Source organism: Chenopodium quinoa, unplaced genomic scaffold, assembly GCF_001683475.1.
Source record: "Chenopodium quinoa cultivar QQ74 unplaced genomic scaffold, ASM168347v1, whole genome shotgun sequence".
Taxonomy (NCBI): Eukaryota; Viridiplantae; Streptophyta; class Magnoliopsida; order Caryophyllales; family Amaranthaceae; genus Chenopodium; species Chenopodium quinoa.
Genome location: NW_018744239.1, coordinates 12,142,648 through 12,159,997, shown reverse-complemented (window position 1 = coordinate 12,159,997; position 17,350 = coordinate 12,142,648).

Here is a 17,350-nt window from a genome sequence, read left to right as displayed (position 1 = left end):
GTTGCAAGCATGACAGGTAACCAAATTACCGTCACAATCTCTTCCAGGGTGGTTATTCTTGCACCTTCAGCAAAAATAGCACCTTCCATCTTTATTGTTTCCCTGGTCAAAGTTCTTAGCTCAACCATTAGAGTTTCGACCACCTTGGCGATTGTTACTTTGGAAATTATTGTTGTTGTGGAAGTTATTATTATTATGGTGGTACTTTTGCTTCTTAAAGTTGTTCTGGTTACCTTGCGGGTTTCCATAATTCTATCCCACCTCTTTTCTCTTTTCTTTCCCCTCTATTTTAGCTAACTCCTTCCTTTTCTTCAACTCCAACGCATAAAGTTGTGCAGCTCTCCTATACACTTCATCCAAGGTTTCAAATACTTGTCCACACAGCTTTAACTGCAAATCAGTAGTTAAACCACTCTCAAACTTCCTGGCCTTAGACTTCTCTGTAGAAATAGACTCCATAGGTTGGAAAATTCCTCAGCTTTCTGTTTCTGTAGGAAGCTAAGGTAAAACTTATCCCTAATCTTCTCCTGAAACATAGTCCAGTCAAATCCAGGTATTGCTCTAGTGGTAGCTTCCATTTGCTGCCACCAAAGGTCAGCTTCACCCCTAAGATAGTAAGTAGCACAACCCACCTTTGAGTTCTCTGGACACCCTACTGCCCTTAATAGTTTCTCAAACTCCTTCAACCAGTTTTCCAAGATAGTTGGATCAGATTCTCCTTGATAAGTTGGTGGCTTGCTCTGCGCCACCTTCTTAAATAGCTCACCCTGAGTATCCCCATTATTAGTTGAACTCCTTGCTAACTGTTGGGCAACAACTGCTAATTGCCTCACAACTTCACTTAGTTCTCCTACGTTATTATTGTTTCCACTCCCTCCTGCCATATTTGTTCGCATAAATTAAACAAAGGGGTCTTTATTAAACATGGTTTTGGCTAGTGTTTCGGGGTTTTTTGATGTGTCCTGCGAGAGAGTTACGATTCCAAGACTGAGCTGCCAGATGCCTGTACCTGCAAGATCACGAAGACTCCGGTTGGTAGGAGCTTCGCCTCCGACGATCAAGTTAGTATACGCACAGGAGGAAAGAATACGGATTAGGTGAAAAGCTTCTCGCTGATTGGGAGAATTCCACAATTAATATTACTCGGTAATAGTGTTTGTATTTTTGAGTGAATGCCCCATTAATGAGGTTTGCCCCACTATTTATAGTAGGGTAGACAAGTTCCCCATAGAGGGTACCAAGGACACGTGTCAACAGGGGGGTTGGTGCCCTGTTGACTAATGGCGATGCGCCACGTGTCACCATCACATTGGGCCACGTGTCTAGGGTTATTTCACCCTAAACATTTGCCCCTCAGAGGTGCTGACGTGGTTGTGCCACGTGGCACCTGAGAAGAACTCTCTCTCTCTCTCTGTTTTTTTTTTTTTTTTTGCTTTGAATCTCTCGGATTCTGGCTGTTTGGGTGAAAAGGCGGGAGAAGCAGAAGGTGGAGAGTCGGGACTCTTCGCCTTCTGAGGAGGGGCCTATAAATAGGCAAACCCCCTCCCCGAATCCTCATTTACAAACTTTGCAAATTTTCTGATTTTTCGAGAGCAGCCGGTATTTGAGAGTATTTGCGAGATAAACACCGTGCGATCATCTGGCTTTCAACCGTCTGAGAGGTTTGATAATCAAACGAAATTTGCATCTGTACTTCAGACAACACAGCCGGCTCAAGAGACGCCTGTATCTTTGTAAGCAATCCCACTAAATTCTCAGCGATCAAGCGGTTTTCTCCTTCTCTCTTTTAGGTACCGCCTCTATTCTTTCAAGCTATTCCATGTATTTTCGCTTGAGTTTTTTGTTTACTTTCTCGCTTATTTGTCCCATAGTTAGATAGACCCTTTATACCCCCATCCGGAACATAATAATGAGACCAGCCGGTCTATTAGTACGGCTGAGTCTAGAACTGGAAACACCGACTGTAGCCCCTGGGATTTGCCTTGTTTATCTCCCAATCTGACCGTCTACGTGTCTGTGCAGGACACAATGGCCAGAACCAAGAAGACGGTTGTGGACCCCAACTACGGAGGCGGTGGCTCTGACGAGTTGCCGCCTGATGAGAGGACCCCTAATGAGACAGCCGGGGGATCTCCTGGAGGTATTCCCAGCACACCTAGTGATGGCATCCTAGGTCTTGATTAGGGAGGCGGTGAGGAAGCCGCCTCCGTAGAACGAAGAAACTCATCACAGGAGGCCTCCTCTTCCACCTCCGGCTCTGCTCTCGGTCCTGTAGAGAGAAGCTCTAGCTATATAACACCATCCGTTGATAGCGAGGAGGAGGAGAGACCCTCCTGGCAAGCCAAAAGTGATCCTTTGATGATCACCGTCTCCACAAAGGATAGGGCCATGATGCAGGACAATCTGGCTGATTTCGTCCTCAAACGGCCCCTAGGCACGGGATATAGAATGGTGGATACATCGCCGCCTGCGAAATGCAGGATTTGAACCCCGGATAGGAGGCGTTTTCACACATGCACTACCTGAGTAGGAGCCCAGGCGACAGGAGAGCCTGGTACACCCTAACCACTTACCCACAATACCTAATGACGCTTGACAAGCCACTCGTAAGTGGTCAGACTGGAAGAGCCGCTTCTACCCGGTTAAGGCTCCCACCAATGAGGAAAAAAGAGAGTTTCGGACATACAACCGAAAACCTGAACCTCTGGGGCGAAAATGCCGGTTGCCCCCAGTACCGGAGAGGGATAGGGAAGCAATCCTGGACTCCCAATTTTTCGAGCTCATCCCTTCCACCCTCTCAACCGGAGAGGTAATAAGGGTGCCCAGAAACTGGGTACCCAAACACGAGTTTTTAAGGGACGAGGCCTTTTTGTCCGCCTGGGGCTTAGCAACATGTTCGAAAACCGTAGGTTATACACCTCACCCGGCGTGTTTCATGCCGGATGTCTGTTTTCTTTTGATTATAATGCCTGCTTGTTATTGTATTGACCTTAACCGGACGTATTTAATTTGTGTTTCGCAGAAGAAGCAAAGAACATGTTTCCAACAGCAAAAACGCCTGCTAGGAAGGCTTCAGACATCCAGAAGGAGAATCTGGAGAAGAAACTTGCCGCTCAAGCGGCTAAGAAGGTTAGACCGCCTGACTTTTCCTTGTTTGTTTTATTCCCGTCTTGCTTATTCCTTCACCTGACCGTTTGTGAATTTGTTTTAGGATGGGAGAAAAACTCCTCGCTCCTTGCAAAAGCAGATTCGGCAAAGGCCGACTGTAGAGGAGCCTGCACCTAAGGTGTAGAAGACCATTTCCACCTCCCGGGCCACTACCGGCGGTAAAACAATAAAGACCTTAGGCGGGTCAACTGCTGAAACGGCCTCGAAGGAGGTCACTCCAATAAGGACCACAACCGGTCCCTGTACTGCCAGAGGCCAGAGAGGCTTCCAGCAACAAGGTACAAATCCCTTCAGCCTCACGTTGCTTGACCGGCCCATGCGGGTTAAGTCTTATTCTCAGTCTCAGCCGGGAGATTCTCCAATCAGCCGGCAATCTATAGGCGGAGCATATGCAGCTTTCTCACCGTCTATTTCTGGTGCAGATAATTCCCCTCGCTGGCCGGATGCAGCTCAGCATGTCCGAGCCATGCTGAAAGTCGTCCCCCGGGACGAGAAGGAGGCGATTCCTGGAATCAACACCTTCAATGCCGACCGTGTAATGGTCGAGCTAGCTGATGTAAGCTTAAGAGTACCCACCCGGCATTTAATTTGTAGTATGCGCATCCGGTTTTTCTACTAACACCTTGTATTGTTGCAGGCACTGCTGCGCGTGGAAGGGCTCAAAAAGGCCTACATACGCAAACAGGAGGAGGTATGGAGAGCCAAACGTTCTGCGGATGACGCACATAACGTTGCTGAATATTCAATGATTGTGCATGACTTAGAAACTAAATCTATAATCATGCGACAGGTGGACCAGGTCAAGACCCTCGAGAAAGCCCTCAATGAGTCCAAGACCAAATTGGACAATCTCAAGGTGGCGCTGGACAACATCGAGCATGAGCTCAAGGACCATGAGGAGCCCCTCAAGCGGCTAGATCAGGCGGAGAAGACCAGCTCCCGCCTGCAGAAAGAGAATGACCGCCTGGTCAAAGAGGCGGCTTCTGCACAGGGCAACTTCCAAGCGACCCTTGAAGCAGAACAGAACTGGCACATTGAGGAGAATGAGCAAGATTGCGAAAACAGGATGAAGAGAGCATTCTCCATTATCCATCCGAATACAGACTACAATGTTTGGGAGCTTGCCTACAAATACGCAGATCTTGCCATTCTGGCTGAAGAGGAGGGTAAGCCGGGGCCTGAACCCTATGACAAATGGGTTGAGGCGGAGTTCAAACGGATGGAGGAGGAACCGGCTGCTAACGAGGAGGCAATCGAAGATGAAGTTGCTCCTGGCTCCGTCCCCACCACTGGCCCGTCTTACTCGGAAGGGACTCAAGCTCAAGCTGACCGGGTGACTGTGCAGATAGAATAGCAACGACCTCCCGGCCTGTGTGCCGTGCATTATCTTGTAATCGCGCCGAATGAGTCGGCTTACTCTGCTATTGCTTTTTATTTTGAATATTAATATATATGTTTTCTTACCGACTGTGCCGGTTTTATTGAATGATTTCTCCCTGCTTGCACTTTAAATTTTGCTTAGAAATTTCTCCAAGTACTATTGTCGTGTGTAACAGAGACGGAGTGGGGTTGAGTATTTGGACTTGAGTATATTGCTCCCCGGATAGGTGATTGGTAAAGCTAAGCTTAGCCAGGCGGCTATCCGTATGCCCCCGGTTAGGGAACGATGAAATTTACACATACAACCCGTGTGAGCACGCGGCTTCAAATGACGTATAGGTTTTGTTCCGCAAGGTTACCGGTTGCGTTTTTTCGTTAGGTGCTAAACGCTAGGATTGAGTTAGTATTAACATGTTTTTCCTGCGTCTGCCTCTTCAGAAGTGACAGGCGGCGGTTTAGATGTACTGGGAATACTGGCTGCCTTTTTCGAGGCTAGCTTCTATTGGTACTTCTTTTCAAAGAAAAAGCCGGCTGTACTTTTGGGAGTGCTAGTCAGTTTTTCTTTGATGCGATGGATCATTTAGGTGGAAATAATCGGCTTAGTTTCCAAATATTAAATTCGCCTGAGTTTTGACCGCTAGAACAATTTACCACCCAGAAGGGAGATGCTCTCTTCAGTGAATTCACCCGTATGGGCGTCACCGGATGTGCCGCTTGGGTAGTGCCCAAGACATGGCGCATGAAAATTTAAATGATAATAGTCGCTTGGGTACTACCCAAGACATGGCATATGGAAAGTTAAATGATGAGAGCCGCTTGTGTTAAGCACAAGACATGGCAGAGATATACAGAAACGTAATGAAGCAAATTGTTCTCATTAATCATACGGAAATTACAAGAGATTTACAGTTCTTAGAAGTAGTACTTTTTTAAGTTGTCTACATTCCAAGTTTGGGGCAACTTCCTACCGTCTGGGGTCTCCAAGCGGTATGTGCCATTTCTAACTTCTTCAAAGATCCAATAGGGCCCTCCCAATTTGGGGTAAGCTTGCCCTGCTCATTTTCCCTACCGGTTGCCTCCATTTTGCGGAGTACAAAGTCCCCTACTTTCAAGGGCCGCTTGTGTACCCGCTTGTTGTAGGCTCTAGTCATTCTCAGACGGTAGACCTCTTGTCGTAAGGCGGCGTTGCCCCTTCGCTCTGGGAGAGCATCCAGGGCCAGACGCATGGCCTCCCAATTGGCCTCCTCATCATATAACATGACACGGAGAGTTGGCTCATAGAGCTTAATAGGGAGGAAAGCCTCAGAGCCGTATGTCATGAGAAATGGGGTTTCACCGGTTGCCCCCTTCTCAGTTGTTCTGATGGCCTAAAGAACATGAGGCAACTCATCTGCCTATAGACCACCAGCCCTTTCAACTTTCCTCTTAACACCGTCTAAGATAATCTTATTGAAGGCCTCAACTTATCCGTTTGCCTGAGGTCTGCCTACAGACGCAAAGCAATGGGAGATGCCCTGATTCCCCAACCAGCCCTTGAGCACAGGCGTCTCAAATTGAGGACCATTGTCGAAGACCATAGACATGGGGACCCCAAACCGGGTGATGATATTTCACCAAATGAAGGAAATCACATCCTTGGTCTTTATGCCTTTGACCGCCTCTGCTTCAACCCATTTGGTGAAGTAGTCTACGACCACAAAAATGTAGCGTCGACCGCATGAAGCAGGCGTGTAAGGTCCCAATATATCCATTCCCCATTTTGCAAACAGGACCGGGCTGCGTATAGCTGTGAGATCCGTTGCTGGACAATGAATCAACCGGCCGAACCGTTGGCACTTATCACACCTTTTTACCAGGTCCATGGCATCCACCTCAAGAGTGGGCCAAAAATATCCCTGCCACCTGGTTCTTTTGGCCAGGGCTCTGCCACCTATATGCGAGGCACAAAAGCCCGCATGCAGATCTTCCAAGACTTCCTTTCCCCTTTCTGGGGTTACACACTTCAGAAACGGTTGTAAGTGTCCCTTCCGGAGAAGTTCTCCTTGGTGCATAACAAAGCTCAAAGCTCGCTTCTTGAGTGCAGCTGCTTCTGAAGGGACATCCGGCAAAGAGCCGTCTGTTAGATAAGCCCGGATGGGATCCATCCAGGTGGCACTTCGGTCCAAAATTCCAATGGGATCATGCTCTATGCTTCTTTTATCCATGACTTCCCAAAAGACTGTCCTCGGCGCATCACAGGAGGCGGATGATGCCAATTTGGAGAGCACATCCGCCTGATTGTTTTTCAACCGTGGCACTTGACGTAAGTGGAATTCATCAAGTGACGCAGCCTCTTCCCTGACCGCCTGCAGATATTTGATCATAGCTGGATGGGTGGCTTCGTAGTCACCATGGTATTGGCTAACGATCAGTTAAGAGTCTGAGCAGGCGTCAACTTTCCTTCCTCCGGCTGCCTTACACATACGCATGCCGGCTAGCAAGGCTTCATATTCTGCTTCGTTATTTGAAGCCTGGAACTTGAACTGTAGTGCGTATTCAAACTTATCCCCTTTCGGAGAATGGCAAATAACGCCTACATCACAGCTGTTTGCTGTAGAGCTACCGTCTACAAACAGCTTCCACACCTGATCAAGATTTTCCGGTTGCACCGACCTAGTCATCTCAACAATGAAGTCGGCAAACGCCTGACCTTTCACTGCCCGTCTGGGTTCGAAGGTTATTTCCAGGCTTTGCATTTCAACAGCCCATTTGATCATTCTACCGGATGACTCTATGGTGGTCATTGGGCGCTTCAGTGGCTAATCAGTGTATACAGTTACCGGATGAGCCAGGAAATAGAGCTTCAACCGCTTGACTGCTTTGTAGAGGGCCAACCCAAATTTTTCAATCATAGGGTACCGGAGCTCAGCATTTCTAAGGATATGACTGATGAAATACACCGGGAGCTGATTGCCGTTTCTCTCAGCAAGGAGAACTGCACTAAGGGAGTGATCTGAAACGGCTAGGTACATATAGAGAGCCTCCTGGGGCAGAGGGCTTACTAGCCTTAGTAAAGAATGCAGATGTTGCTTGAGCTTCTAAAATGCCGCCTCAGCCTCTTCTCCCCATTCAAACCTTGACCTCTTCCTAATTGCTTGGAAGAAATAGAGGCATTTGTCGCCAGACCGGCTGAGGAATCTCCCCAATGCGGCCAGGAAACCGGTGAGTTTTTGAACTTCTCTTACAGTGCGGGGTGACTACATGTCGATTACCGCCTGTACCTTTTCCGGATTAGCCTCAATTCCCCTTTGATCAATCAGAAATCCGAGGAACTTCCCAGACTCAACACCAAAGACACACTTCTTAGGGTTAAGCATGACCTGGTGCCACTTGAGTGTGGTGAATGTTTCTCGGAGGTCAGCTAGATGATCCGTCTGTAGCATGTAGCAGGCGCATTCTTCAACCCAAACAGCATCACAGTGTAACAAAATAGCCCCTGATCAGTGACGAATGCCGTCTTTTCTTGATCCTTTTTCCAGAGGGGTATCTAATGAAAGCCTGAGTAGGCGTCCATGAAGCTCATCAAAGCATGACCGGCTGTAGAGTCAACCAGGATGTCGATCTGTGGAAGCCGGTAACTGTCTTTCGAACATGCTCTGTTCAGATATGTGTAGTCTACACACATCCGCCAGGTTCCGTTCGGCTTCTTAACCAGGACAACATTTGCTACCCAATCCGGGTAGTAGCATTGCCGAATGAACCCAACATCTAACAGCTTCTTGACCTCGGCGGCTGCCGCCTGAGATCTCTCCTTGCCATGGTTTCTCTTTTTCTGCCTAATCGGCTTCTTTTTTGGATCCACGGGCGAGTTTGTGGACAGCTAGATCCGGGCTTACGCCTGGCATCTCTTCCACTTCAAAGGTAAAAATGTCTTTGAATTCCTTCAGTAGTTGAAGCAAATCTGCCCCCAACGCCTCAAAAGCAACCGTCCCAACCTTGATGGTTCTGTCGGGCCGGTTGTCGTCCAGGACGACATCAACGCTTTCTCCTGCCGATTGGGGTCGAAAGTCATCCGACCTTTCTCCGGCAAGTGATTGCTATTGCTTTTCTTTTTTGACGGGTGCCAGTTGTTCAGCCTTTCTTTTCTTATCGGCTGCCCTTGGAGCCGGGACTGCTGGATCGTAGTTATCAACATCTATGGGTTCACCTTAACCAGTTGTACCCATAGTTGGCTTGACGTCAGAGAGATAGCACTCCCTAGCCGTCTTTTGGTCCTCGTTTAAGGAACCGACTGTGCCATCATCCTTCTCAAATTTGACTAGCATGAGAGATGGGATAATGACAGCCTTAGACTCGTTGAGGGTTGGACGGCCAACTATCATGTTGTAGGCGGTCAGTTCCTCCACAACTAAGAACTTGACAACCATATGGCGTCTTTGCCCCTTTTCACCCAACCGGATAGGAAGGTCAATGCTCCCTACCGGATGCACCATTCCTCCCCCAAATCCAACTAAGGGGTGAGGCGCCTGCTGCATGCTGGTGGGCTTGTACTTGAGCTTTGTCAAGCACTGATAGATGATCAGGTCAGACGAGCTCCCGGTATCTATTAAGATCCGGCCAACCTTTTGGTTGGCAACCTTGCATTCGATGACGATGGGGTCATCGTGAGGCCGTCTGACCTTGCCCCGGTCCTTTTCAGAAATAAGGACCTCGGGAAAGGTATCTTTCGACGCCTAGCCCTCATCCACTGAGTTGACCAGCTTCCTGATGTTGTCTTTCGTTCCCCGGATGGTTGGGCCTCCACCGGCAAAACCGCCTGCTATGGTGAAGACAGTCTCTTCATCCGTTTCGGAGTTAACAGGGCCGGTTTTTGCCGTCTGCCCCTTGTTTATTTTGGGGTTGCCTTTGGGTTTTGGCAGATAAGACTTTAGGGCTCCCTCGTCAGCCAGACGGTCTAACAGCCGCCTGAGGCTATAGCAGCCATTAGTGTCATGGCCAACATCCTCATGGTATTGGCAGTACTTGCTCTTATCCCTGCTACTGGCGGGACTTTTCATGGCGGCCGGTTTCTGGAGGGACAACCGGTCCTTGATTTCCATGAGGATGGAGGTGCAGTATTTTGTGAGCTCGTACTTGGGGACGTACGGTTCGGATTTTCTTCTTGCCTTCTGGGCCGGCTGACCAGACTGGTCTGCCGCCCAGATTCCTTTTCTCTTGTCTTCCTTTTTTGCCGACTTTTGTGGCCGGTTATCTCTCTTGTCAGATTTTTTGAAATCTGACGGTTGCTTTATAGCACAAAGCTCCGTCGCCAGTATATAGGCTTATGCTTCCATTAACGCCTCTTGGAGGGTGGCTACCCTTTTCCGGACGAGGTCGAACTTGAAGATCGACCCGTCCTTCATACCCTTGAAGAAGTCTGTGTAAGCAACCTCGTCAGACAGACCTTGAATCTGAATTCTCATCAGATTGAACCGTCTGACATAGGACCGGAGTCCTTCCTTCTCACCCTGCTGTACTGCCCCAAGATCAAGGCTGGTCTTTTTGGCAGGGATGTTCATTGAGAAGTTTGACGTGAATAAATACGCGAAAGTTCTGAAGTTGTTTATGCAGCCGGCTGGTAGATTACCAAACCACCGTTGGGCAATGCCCTTCAGGGTAGCCGGGAAGCATCTACACCAGGCGGAATCATCCAACCCCTATAGATACATGAGGTTGGAGTAGGCCATTAGGTGGTCTTCCGGGTTGGAGGTGCCATCATAGGCACCTACCAACACATTCTTGACCTTAGGCGGCTGTGCCGCCTGGATTATGTCTGGCGAGAACGTCGTTGGCTGTTCTCCCAGATTAAGCAGGCGCAGCTGCCAATCCGTGGGTTGGAACGGCTGCTGCACATGACCCCCGAAGAGGCCTGGTGCGGAAAAGGGGGATCCACCCGGTACATATGGGGGACCATATTGTCCCGGCTGGATCACTTTGGGGCCAGATCGCGCAGAAGGTTCGCGAGACTGACCCGCTTGGTTTGTTTCCGAGTGTTTGACGGAGACACTACGGAGGCTGTCATGAAAGGTCGACGTTGAAGCCAACGCAGACAGTTGTTGATTTCTCTTCTCCTGGAGAAACGTCCGGGCATCAGAGAAGGATTTCTTGGATCCATCCGGCTGTACGTGTCGGATGGCTTTTCTGTGCTCCATTTGAGGAAATCGGAGCCTGTTTAAGTCAATCTGGGGCCCCTCCCCCTCCTTGGGTTTCAGATGAGGAGTGGGCACACGGTCTTTCAGAGCCTTCTTCCCAGACGATGAAGGCTTCTTGGCCGGCTGACCCTTTAGGGGGGTGGCTGACCGGATGAGATTCTTTATCTCGCCTTTAAAACTATTCATGAAAGTCATGAGTTCGCTTCTCGTGACGGGAGCAGATCCCGCTGCTACTTGGGCTTCCCCAACCGGCATACCGGTTGTGTTGTTGGGAGCAGCTTGATTCTCACCTCGTTCCTTCATTTCCTTGGAACGGGTGCGTTTGGTCCTAAAGGACCCTTCTGGGGCCACGTAAGTGTTAATTTCATAGTCATCACCACTTTCGTGGTCCGTCTGGACCTCAGGTTCAGCCAGAGGCCGTTTAGCCAGATTCGTTGGTACAGTATCAGAAGTCATCTTAGAAGTACACTCCCCACAGACAGCGCCAATGTTTCGGGGTTTTTTGATGTGTCCTGTGGGAGAGTTACGATTCCAAGACTGAGCTGCCGAATGCCTGTACCTACAAGATCACGAAGACTCCGGTTGGTAGGAGCTTCGCCTCCGACGATCAAGTTAGTATACGCACAGGAGGAAAGAATACGGAATAGGTGAAAAGCTTCTCACTGATTGGGAGAATTCCGCAATTAATATTGCTCGGTAATAGTGTTTGTATTTTTGAGTGAATGCCCCATTAATGAGGTTTGCCCCATTATTTATAGTAGGGTAGAAAAGTTCCCCATAGAGGGTACCAAGGACAGGTGTCAACAGGGGGTTGGTGCCCTGTTGACTAATGGTGATGCGCCACGTGTCACCAGCCCATTGGGCCACGTGTCTAGGGTAATTTCACCTAAACAGCTAGCTCTTAAGTTAGACACCCACCTAACTAGTTAACACCCTTGAAGCATACACATTAAATTTTAAGCTAACAAATTGGAATTTAAAACTCCCAAAATTTGTAGCCTTTCAACCAAATTGATTGCTAACCAACCACACATTTAATAAAGCATCACATTAATAAATAAAAATAATTCCCATGGATTTCCCAGAGCTTAGAAATGCATCATTGGAATATTTTTGAGTGAGAAATGGCTTTTTGGAGTAGTGATACGAAATAAATGATTTGAGAACGAAATGAATGATTTGCCAATAAAATGAATTAATTGAGAAGGAAATAAATGGAATTTTATTGCTGAGTAAGAAAATGAATGGAATACTAAAATAAAAGGAGTTTAAATGACTTATGAAACTACATAAGTTTACTGGCTCACTGTGGACATACCACTTATTACTTTACTGGAACTGAAGTAATTAAAAATGCGGAAACGAATCTAAGAATCCTAAAAGAAATGAAACTACAAAAATCTAGCCCTTTCGAACATTACTCCCCTTATTGGCAGATTAGTTATAGCTTCTAGGATCGATTTCAGAGTCATCTTCCTCCTCCAATTGTTCAGGTAACTCTGGTTCGTGCTCTACTTGGACAAACTTTTCATCTTCCTCATCATCAGATGAAATATCAATTATAATTGGAGTTGGAGGAGGATTTGGATTTGGAATCTCCATAACAGAACTATCAATAGTCTGGTTACTCTCATCCATCATCTCTCCTCCTTCTTGCCCTTCATCCGTCCCTGTGTGATTACCCTGAGTGGGAGATGAAATTCCTGACTGATGTCTAGTGGAAGGGGAATTATTCCCTGCCGGAATATTATAATAGTAGTTGGGATATGGAATATTTAAGTGCTGACAATGTTCTTTCTCAACTTTAACAAGATAAGAGATCAAGTATCTGTAATTAGGGTACCACTGTCCATAGAAATTTTTATATTTAGAGTAGTTTGGAATGTTCCCTGGTAAATAGAAATCAAAGAACTTTGATTTAACAGCAAGATATGGAGGTTCATCTGGAAGACAATGAATAATCATAGCAGAAACACAGTCAGGAAGATTATAATGCTTGTCTCCTAAGACATTGCTCATGTGGGCACAATAGAATTGGATTTTGTTGACATAGTCAAACTGATGTTCATAGTCTTTCTTGATTAGAGTATCAATTTGGGAAAGTTTGTTAGGAAGAATTGGCATCTTTTAAAGGAAAAGGTTTTGAAAAGAATTCTCTTCCCAAAGAAAATAAAAGCAATACAATTCTTGCATGAATTAGGTTCAGTGTTCAATAAAACAATTTCACTTATTCTAATCGTATAATCACATGCTTTCAATTAATCAATCCACATGATCAAACATCACAACCTAAAATATAATGCATACAATAACATAATTATTTCTAACTTATATGCCCAAATTATTTCCTACCCAAGCTCACCAACATGCTTTTAAAAGCTTTTAACACATAATACTTACCTTAATCCTTGCTTTCCTGCAAAATGAACAAACTAAAAATATTTTTGACTCCTTATTTTTAAAATTAATTTTTGAAAATAATTTCCGGGAAAAGCCTAAAATATTCGGCCAAAAAAAAAAATCGGAAACCCTTACAAAAATAAAATTCGGAATTTTCAAAATAAAAAAAAAAAAGTTTCGGACCACTTTACAAAAAAATACAAAAAAAAAAATATTCCGGTTTCCAAAAATTAAAATAAGGTAAAATAACTTAGTTAAATAAACACTTGGTCAAGTTTAAAACAAAACACTTTAAAACACGTTTTTAGATTTAGTGGTAATAAAAATCTCAACCTGAGCTCCCGGATACCACTTTGTAACACCCTAGAAATTGCTTTCCTTAAAATACCAAATTTTGCCCTTTCAAAATACGAAGAAGGAAACTCTAAGACATTACCGCCGCCATAAAAACGACTAAGGCAAATATCAAAGACTCACACAGCGGAAGACTTTCTTTAAAACCATTAAAAAAAAGCCAACTTAAAAAAAAGTCAAACCAAACGAAAGTAAAAGTCAAACAAAGTCAATCTACAACTTGGAACCATCCTAGGCCCTTAAAATCAAACCATACTAAAAAACTTTGCATTAGTCTCATGATTAATATAATTAAATAATATTTAAAGCAAATAAAACACATCACATTCCTATGAGAACTAAGCATGATTAACTCTTCACTCATGCCCTTCATGAATATACTTCATCACCAGAAAAGCTTCTCTCAACCTGTCCCCACTACTCGCCATTAGAAATGGGTCGTTGTAGGGCCAAAGCAAAAACAAGGCCAAACAAACATACAAAAACACAATCAGCAAAGCTGAGTACATAAGCGTAATAAAAACACACTAACATGCTTTCATCCTATCATCACCCAACTTACCGTGCTGCACCTGTTTACAAGCACACAAGACACTCAACACTTATTTAGGTTGATTACGCATCGAACGGGTTTCCCCCTAACCTGCCTCAATAAAGGGGTACTAGCATGGGAGCTAACCGTGAAAGTATAAAATAAACCACTCGTAAGTGGCGGAATTCCTACGCATAATAAAAAGGAAAATACAGCGTCCTGTACACCAGTAGAAGTTATGGTCAAATATAAAGTCGCATAACTCCCCCCATACGTTCATACTCAAGGTATGTACGTTCCAAGAGTTTTGGTGCGTAATCTCTTTCACTTTACGTTATTTACAAATTATTAGACTTGGTGATGACTCTCAAACACTATAATTTATTCGAGAATTCAAACATGCCAATTTAAATTCTTGAATAATCAGTGACCACATAAATTTATAGGTGAACCCTTTTTAATCTACCTCGGTGTCAAAGACACCTTAAACGCATAATGCGCCACAAATCCTATCCCTCGGTGTTAGAAACACCTTAAGTGCACTTGGGCACCAAAATATAATTTAATCCTTGTGTACATAGACATTTAAATAGCTCCTTTCTCATGCTTATAGCATCAATAAAAATTATATGAACCATAATAAAATGCCCTTTTCATATTCTCAACAAAATTAAACATTTAGTTTAATTAAACATGCTTTCTAACATGCCAATAATAAAAGTGTGGTTCATATCCAACATGTCAATATAATGAATTCCAATCAACAATTCACTACAATTAATTGACACATCACAAATTATTCACCAACACCAATCCAACCAACAAATTCCAATCAACACCTATCATGATACTACTTGGAATTAATTAAACAAAGTCTAGCATGCTTCTACATATTCAAATAATCACCAAGAGCGAGAACGTACCTTGAATATGATCTCAAAATCGCCACGAATAAATAAAATCACTCACTTGGAAATCTCCTACAAACCAAAATTACAAAGAAGTATTAATACCTCTTTCACACAAATTTCCACCAACATATACTCTCTTTAAATCACTCATAAACCATCTAAAAAAATCTGAAATTTAATTTAAAACCCTTACTTTTATTCCCAATTAATGGGTAATTAAAAATCCTTTCAAGAAACTTAATTATAGCTTATATATAAAAATTCTAACATTATTAAAACATCTTAAATTGCTGTAATTATGTTTTAAAACACCTATTTCAATAATTTAAATCACCTACAACCAAATTCCAACAATATACATTAATTTAGAAACCTAAGTTTTCAACTTGGGGCTTTTTAATTTAGGATTAAATCTGAAAATTAATATACAAAATACTTATTATTAAACATCCTAAAATCATCACGAAACTCAAAAACAATAATTAAATTAGGGTAGATTTAATTTTAAAAAAAATAAAAAGAAGTGTTTTTATTTGGAAAACTGCAGCACCGACACCACAGTCGGCTGCTGCCGCACCTGCTGGTGGTGCCGCTGCTATCGTCGGCGCCTGCTGGTGGCTGCGGCGGTGGTCCGGCGGCGTGTGGTGGTGGCTAGTAGCGTATGGTGGTTTGTGGGTGGTGATTAAAATAAATAAAATAAATTAAAATTAAGGGGAAGGGGGAAAATTAAGGAGAAAAGAAAATAAGAGGAGAGAGAGAGTTTACCTTTGGGTGCACTCCACCATATACCCCCTCTAAATCCCTCTTACTTAAAATTCCTTTGCTACCCTTAATGATCCCTTTCCTAGTCAAACTTGTATTTTGACTTTCGATAAATATCATTGACTTTAAAATTCTTTTTACAAAATAATATGCTCCAATGTTTTTAAATCATTAAATAAAATATTTTCAAGATTATTAAATAATTAAAAATAAACTTTTAATTAAAATAATTCTTTTTAATTAATAAAAACACCATAAATAATTCATTTCGAATTATTTAAATACTTTAGGAAATACTTATTTAAATCAAAATACGTATAAAAATATAGGGTATTACACCGCCGCTGCAAGTGCGCTAGTGGTGGTGGCCGGCAGCCGTGTGTGGCATGTGGTGGTGGCGCTGGCCGTGTGTGGTGGTGTGTGGGCGGTGATTAAAAATAGAATAATTAAAATTAAGGGGAAGGGGAAAAATTAAGGAGAAAAGAAAATAAGAGGATAGAGAGAGTTTAACTTTGGGAGCACTCCACCTTAGGCATATGATAGGTATTTATACCCCCTCTCAATCCGTCCTACTTAAAATTCCTTTACTACCCTTAATGATCCCTTTTCTAGTCAAACTTGTGTTTTGACTTTCCATAAATATCATTGACTTTAAAATTTATCTTTTTATAAAATAATATGCCCCAATACTTTTAAATCATTAAATAAAATATTTTCATGATTATTAAATAATTAAAAATAAATTTTTAATTAAAATAATTCTTTTTAAATTAATAAAAACACCATAAATAATCCATTTCGAATTATTTAAATACTTTAGGAAATACTTATTTAAATCAAAATACGTATAAAAATACGGGGTATTACAATATTGACTTTGTTTAATGGGACAAGGCAATTGTTTGAAAGATATACAGGCGGTTGTCAAAGTTTCTCTCTCAAAAAAACGGTTGACTCTGTCTCTAGGTTAAAAAAGGGAGGAGTAAAAATCTATTTATAGAAAGGTAATTTAAGGGGCATCCCCGTAATTTTCCTAGAAGACAAACAGTTAAAAACCGTTCTCCAATGACCGCTTGACAGGTGTCACAGGCGCCACGTAGCATGCCACATCACACCCGTGAGGGGCAAATGTTTTGGGTAAAAATACCTAGGGCCATGTGGCCCAATGAGATGGTGACACGTGTCATCTTAGGAGAGGTTACAGAGAACCATCCCCTTCTAACACGTGGCATCCCCAATCTTTGAGAAAATAGGCGGTCTTCCTGGCCCAATTCTCGAGATAGCCCACCATTCCTAGGTTTCCGTAACCTAGGATGGCGACACGCATTTCTAAACCCTATAAATAGGGAGACGTTCCCATCATGGGACACATTAAAAAATATTCACAAATAGAGCAATCATTAATTGCAAATATTTACTCCTGATCTCGGAATCCGAGAAGATAATTTACTTTCCGCACTTTCTACTTCGTCCGTACACGTTCTAACTTGATCGTCGGAGGCGGAACTCCACCCAACCGGAGTCTCCGTTGTTTTGCAAGTACAAGCGTCTGGAATCTAGTCTTGGAATTGTAACTCTCTCGCAGGACACTAAAAAAACCCCGAAACAACAATAATTATAGTCATAATTATAATAAAAAAATTGAACCAGTGAAGATCGGAGCCTAAAACCGG